At 36.7% G+C, this 6,287-nt stretch overlaps 1 pseudogene across 1 annotated transcript; it reads right to left on the bottom strand.

Moving 5' to 3' along the window:
- Window positions 1–226: 226 nt before the first annotated feature.
- On the bottom strand, window positions 227–3,499 carry LOC135662418 (photosystem II CP47 reaction center protein-like; annotated as a pseudogene). The gene has a single exon (XR_010507746.1). The product of XR_010507746.1 is annotated as a photosystem II CP47 reaction center protein-like (transcript).
- Between the last annotated feature and the right edge of the window lie 2,788 nt (window positions 3,500–6,287).

The following is a 6,287-nucleotide window of genomic DNA, read 5'->3' as shown; positions in this document are numbered from 1 at the left end:
TTACAATTATAGCTTCCACACCTATTCATTTGGCATCATTTACCATATAAAGAAAAGGAAAGAGTCAAAGAAAAGATGGTGATTCAAGTCAAGATTTCTTCAGTACCCTAACCCTATGTCAAATCAAAAAAAGAGGCGAAAGATACCAGAGCGAATGTTGTATCAGACTACTTGTCTCTTTGTAGTTGGATCCCCAAGTTTTTGGAATGCTCCAAATTCCACTTGAGCATCCAAATCTGGATCACTGCCAGCAAAACATCTCTGGAACAAGTTCTAGCGCCATGCCAAATGTGTCCGAAAAAGAAGAGCAAAGCAAACGTAGCATGGCAAAAGTGAACCAACCCCTTGGACTGCTACGAAAAACGCCATCAGATTTCAAAGTAGCCCGATCTAATTCAAAAATTTCACCTAATTGGGCACGTCTAGCATATTTTTTTACAGTCGCAGGATCACTATAACTGACTCCATTGAGTTCGCCACCATAGAACTCAACAGTTACACCTACTTGTTCAACACTATACTTTGATTCTGCCCTTCTAAAAGGAACATCGGCTCTAACAATTCGTCTCCATCTACCAAAACTACCGGAAATGTTTCAAAAAAGGTATGCATACGACGTACAAAAAGCTCGCGCCCTTCTTTATCTCTAAAGACGGGTGTCCTAACCACCCAACAGCTATTCCATCCCCGTTGTCCATTGACCCTGCTCTGAATAATCCCCCTTTTGCTGGATTATTACCAATGTAATCATAAAAAGCTAATTTTTCGGGAATTTTAGACCAAGCTTCCGATAAACTCAGATTTTGGGCTAGTCCGGCGCTAACTCTTCGATATATTTCTTGCTGAAAGTATCCCTGATCCCACTGATAACGAGTGGGACCAAATATATCCGATTGGGGTAGTTGCTGAACCATACCACATAGTTCCAGCAACAACGAAAGCTGCAAAAAAAACAGCAGCGATACTACTGGAAAGTACAGTTTCAATATTGCCCATACGTAATCCTTTGTATAGACGTTGAGGCGGACGGACACTAAGATGGAATAAGCCTGCTAATATGCCCAATGTACCCGCTGCAATATGATGAGAGGCTATTCCTCCGGGAACAAAAGGATCAAAGCCTTCTGCGCCCCACGCTGGACTTACGGGTTGTACTTTTCCAGTTAGTCCATAAGGATCGGACACCCATATTCCAGGACCATACAAACCTGTTACATGAAATGCGCCAAAGCCAAAGCAAGCCAACCCTGAGAGAAATAAATGAATTCCAAAGATCTTAGGCAAATCCAAAGATGGTTTGCCCGTACGTTCATCACAGAATATTTCTAGGTCCCAATACACCCAATGCCAGATAGCTGCCAAGAAGCACAAGCCAGAAAACACAATATGTGCCCCTGCCACACCTTCATAACTCCAAATACCGGGATTCGTTACAGTTCCTCCTGAAATACTCCAACCACCCCACGAATTGGTTATTCCTAAACGAGTCATGAAGGGTATAACGAACATACCTTGTCTCCACATTGGATCAAGAGCGGGGTCAGAGGGATCAAAAACCGCTAATTCGTATAAAGCCATCGAACCGGCCCAACCAGCAACTAGGGCTGTATGCATTATATGGACAGAAAGCAATCGACCGGGATCATTCAATACGACAGTATGAACACGATACCAAGGCAAACCCATGGAAATACCCCTTTATCAAAGAAAAATAGACACTATGTCACTTTATTTTATCGCATTGGAAAAGACTATACTATGTATCTAACCTTTTCAGTAGATTCCGTATGAGAAAGGGTTAATTTTTATTCCGTTCCATTGAAAATAATGGAACAATTCTGTTCGTAAGAACAAAGAGAAGCAGATCTATTCTATACCCGATAAGTACCAATACGCAATGGGAGGATTAGTTCTACTTTCGGGAAACGAATGCATAGATACTTGTTTATTACTCCAACGATTGATCCGTTAGTTAAAATTTTTCTTTATTCATTCTGTCTTACTCTATAAAATAAACCTTCCAATTTATGTATAAAAATCTATGTATAAAATACAATAAACAGAAAAAGGGATGAAGACGATAAAGCCATTGTTATGTTTCCACATTAAAGTGAAGTATAGTACTCAATTTTTTCTTTAATTTAATGCCCGTTGGTGTTCCAAAAGTACCTTTTCGGAGTCCTGGAGAGGAAGATGCAGTTTGGGTTGACTTATAGTGCGACTTGTCAGACATATTGGGTTATATGGAATTTACCCGTTCTCTCCCTCGATCGAAATATCCTCTGTTTCGCCTAAGAAATATTGTATTGAGTGAACCATCAATCATTCGGAGCGTGAAGTGCAATTAGATCAATTTATTTATTTTGAGGATCAATTAGGAGAATTTATGGTTGACTTGGAAAAATAAAAATAAAATAAAGTAATAAAGTATCCAGATAAAATAAAGTAATAAAGTATCCAGGCTCCGTTCAGAAAATACCAAATTGGTAATCCATGTAATGTATGATTACCGCTTGTATCATAAACGATTCTTATCCTTATTATAGGAGTGATTTCAAACGTCCAACCAATAACCAACGGAATAGTATGATGAGTACATCGAATGATTGGGGAAAGGCATGAAACGAATTGAAAAAAAAAAGTCGTAACAAAAAGAAGTGGTACTGAGACCATTTGCCCTATATGTGCAAATGGAATTCGGACAGATCTTTTCCCGGAGTAGAACATGAACCTAAAAGAATTGAAAAGGCCCATTCAGAAACAAGAAAATTACATCGTGATTTGAATGTCGATGAAACAATACATCAATGAGAGAGATTTGTTCAATTTCAATAAGTTCAGTAAATTCTTTTTTTATAGGTAAGGAAGCCAAAACTCATCTCATGTCTTTTTAAAAATGGAAGCTTTATTAGAAAAACAAAAACCTATTACAGAAAAAAAAAAAAAAAAAATAGAACTGGAATCGACACATTGATTCTTTTTTCGCAATTTTTTTGAACCGTATGCATCCAAAGGTGCACGTACAGTTCCTAAAGGAACCAATTTTGTCCTAATCAACCGACTTCATCGAGAAAGATTACTTTTTTTAGGTCAAGAGGTTAATAGCGAGATCTCAAATCAAATTGTTGGTCTCATGGTATATCTCAGTATAGAAGATAATACTAGGGATCTTTTTTTGTTTATAAACTCTCCCGGCGGATGGGTAGTATCAGGAATAGCTATTTATGATACTATGCAATTTGTGCCACCCGATGTGCATACAATATGCATGGGGTTAGCCGCTTCTATGGGATCTTTCATTCTGATCGGAGGAGAAATTACCAAACGTCTAGCATTCCCTCACGCTTGGCGCCAATGAGTTTTTATTTGAAAAAAAAAAGAAAGACTATGCCTTCGCCATATTGAATATGAATAATAAGTAATAATAGCATGGCACTTCGAGTTCGATATGAACAAACCATTATTGTTTTTTCATAACATGAGATTTTGTATCGAGATAGTAGTATGAAACAAAGGTTATTTCCGATTTGTTGATTTTATGTGTCGGGGGTACATTTCAGCGTCACAAACCATTTTTCTTCCACACCAGAAGTTTCTTTCTGATATTTATGTTATGGAAGAGTACGAAAATGAAAAAAAAAAAGATCAGTTTTCCTTATTTGATCGTATCAGAAAGGCACTTTGGGATTGCTAAATCACAGACGAGATAAATATATAAAGCAACAGAACCATCATAGTATTTTTGACTCCTACGAAAGGAAGGGTGGTAAATGGATCATTCAACGATCTGAATCAGATGGATTCTCTTTCTTTCTTAGATAGAATAGAAGAGAAGAAAAAAGTAAATTCCATTGCGGAGCCGTATGCAACGCACAGAAGATGCCTGTACGGTTGTTCAATTTCTTCTTGTTATTTTTTTTTTATCCCTTACATTAGCCCAATCATACGAGATAGAGGAACCGTTCATGATGTTATATCAATATCAATATATTTAGGGTCATGATTCATCAACCTGCTAGTTCTTTTTATGAATCACGAACAGGGGAATTTGTCCTGGAAATGGAAGAACTACTGAAACTTCGTGAAACCCTCACAAAGGTTTATGTACAAAGAACGGGCAAGCCTTTATGGGTTGTATCCGAAGACATGGAAAGGGATGTTTTTATGTCAGCAACAGAAGCCCAAGCTCATGGCATTGTTGATCTCGTAGCGGTCGAAAATGAAAATACCGGGGATTTCGTGTAAATCCATTTCAAACCATAATTCGAATTTTCTGTGATTTGGTATTGAATAGAAAAAATTCATAATCATCAATCCAATCATCAGGTTAAGATCGATCTAAACCAACCCATTCCATTCTAATTCTATATATACATATATATATATACGACATGCCAACTATTAAACAACTTATTAGAAACGCAAGACAGCCGATAAGAAATGTTACGAAATCTCCCGCTCTTAGAGGATGTCCTCAGCGTCGAGGAACATGTACTAGGGTGTATGTGCGACTCGTTCAGATCATGAGTTCGAACAAATGAGACAATTTTTCCAGTGTCAATGACCGGTACCAATGAATAGGGTAAATGGAAAAGATCTATCATATACCTATATTGTGTATGGAATTTATGGTTTCCATTGGTGCAAATCCAATCACCTAGATTTGAGATGAAAAGCAATTCCCCATTGGTAGCAAATAGTTATCCATTAAGCGGAGGAAATAGTATTATAAGAAGCAAAAAGATTATGCGCCTATTGTTAAAAGAGCGGACTAAGAGGGTCAGCTACCTAGCCAACTTTCCTAATTAAATGCCGTCACTGTATAGATAACTCTTAGTGTGAAAAGAGTTATTACTCTATAATTGATGGGTAGAGCCAAAGAGTGTGAACTATACAAGTTCACAATACCATTTGGTTAAATGAAAGAAGAGGCTCCGGTGTATAGAGAGGACCTCACCGTTTAAGAAGTAACCATAGAAACGATGGAACCCACTATTTTTTTTGAGTATCATTATAATTTCTTATTTGCAGGTGAAATGCCTGGACGGAATAAAAAATTGTGGTCAGGAAGGTTATAGTAGCAAAAGCCATTGGAATTTATATTTTATATATCGGAATAATCCGTTTTGTTATTAATCGACCGTGAGAGGGGAAAAGGATGACTGAAAGAATCGAAATCAATTAGTTATTCATTAAGGTTTAATTTGATTCAATGACCAGAGTTAGACGGGGATATACAGCTCGGAGACGTCGAACAAAAATTCGTTTATTTGCATCAACCTCTAGAGGAGCTCATTCAAGACTTACTCGAACGATTACTCAACAGAAAATGAGAGCTTTGGCTTCCTCTCATCGAGATAGAGGCAGGCAAAAGAGGGATTTTCGTCGTTTGTGGATCACTCGGATAAATGCAGTAACTCGTGATAATAAGGTATTGTATAGTTATAGTAGATTAATACACAATCTGTACAAGAAGCAATTGCTTCTTAATCGTAAAATACCTGCACAAATAGCTATATCAAATAAGAATTGTCTTTACATGATTTCCAACAAGATCATCAAATAAAGTAGATTCTAAAGTAATATACAGTACAGGAATGATTGAAACAGAATTCCCCGGAGAAGGAACTCCGGGAAAATAGAATAAAAAGAAATTAAGATAGTAATAGGAATGAACGAATATGTTTCAATAAAAAAAATTTTCTCCATTTTTTGTTTCTTATAACACAGGAACCCGCTCTAGATTCTAGGCCTTTTCGAACAAAACATCAATCTGAGCTTGAGTTACAATTGGAGTTTTGAGTCAATTGAAGAGTATGTCTATTTATTTTTGGTTCTAGGACCAGTAGTTCTGGGGATCGACTCGGCTCTCTCAAATTGTTTCTCATTATTAAGAAAAGGTAACAAAGATAAAATACGGGCTTGCTTTATAGCAATAGTAATTAATCGTTGTTGTTTCAAAGTCAATCTATTCACCCGCCTAGATAATATTTTTCCTTGTTCACTAATAAATCGACTAATTAAACTCATGTTTCTATAATCGATTCGATCCCCCGATCCAATTGGGGGCAAACGCCTACGAAAAGATCGCTTGGATTTACGAAAAGATTGCTTGGATTTATCCATGGTTTATTCCTTATTTCTAAAATTCTATTTCTTTATTCACTTCAGTTCAGATCCGACCAAAATAGGCTTTGATTTGTATACATTATGTATATTATATATCTTATACATTATGTATATTATACATTATGTATATTATATATGTTAAATATATGTTAAGTATG

Source organism: Musa acuminata, unplaced genomic scaffold (genome assembly GCF_036884655.1).
Source record: "Musa acuminata AAA Group cultivar baxijiao unplaced genomic scaffold, Cavendish_Baxijiao_AAA HiC_scaffold_620, whole genome shotgun sequence".
Lineage (NCBI taxonomy): Eukaryota > Viridiplantae > Streptophyta > Magnoliopsida > Zingiberales > Musaceae > Musa > Musa acuminata.
The sequence above is the reverse complement of the archived record's forward strand: the minus strand, read 5'-3'. Positions and strand labels throughout refer to the sequence as shown.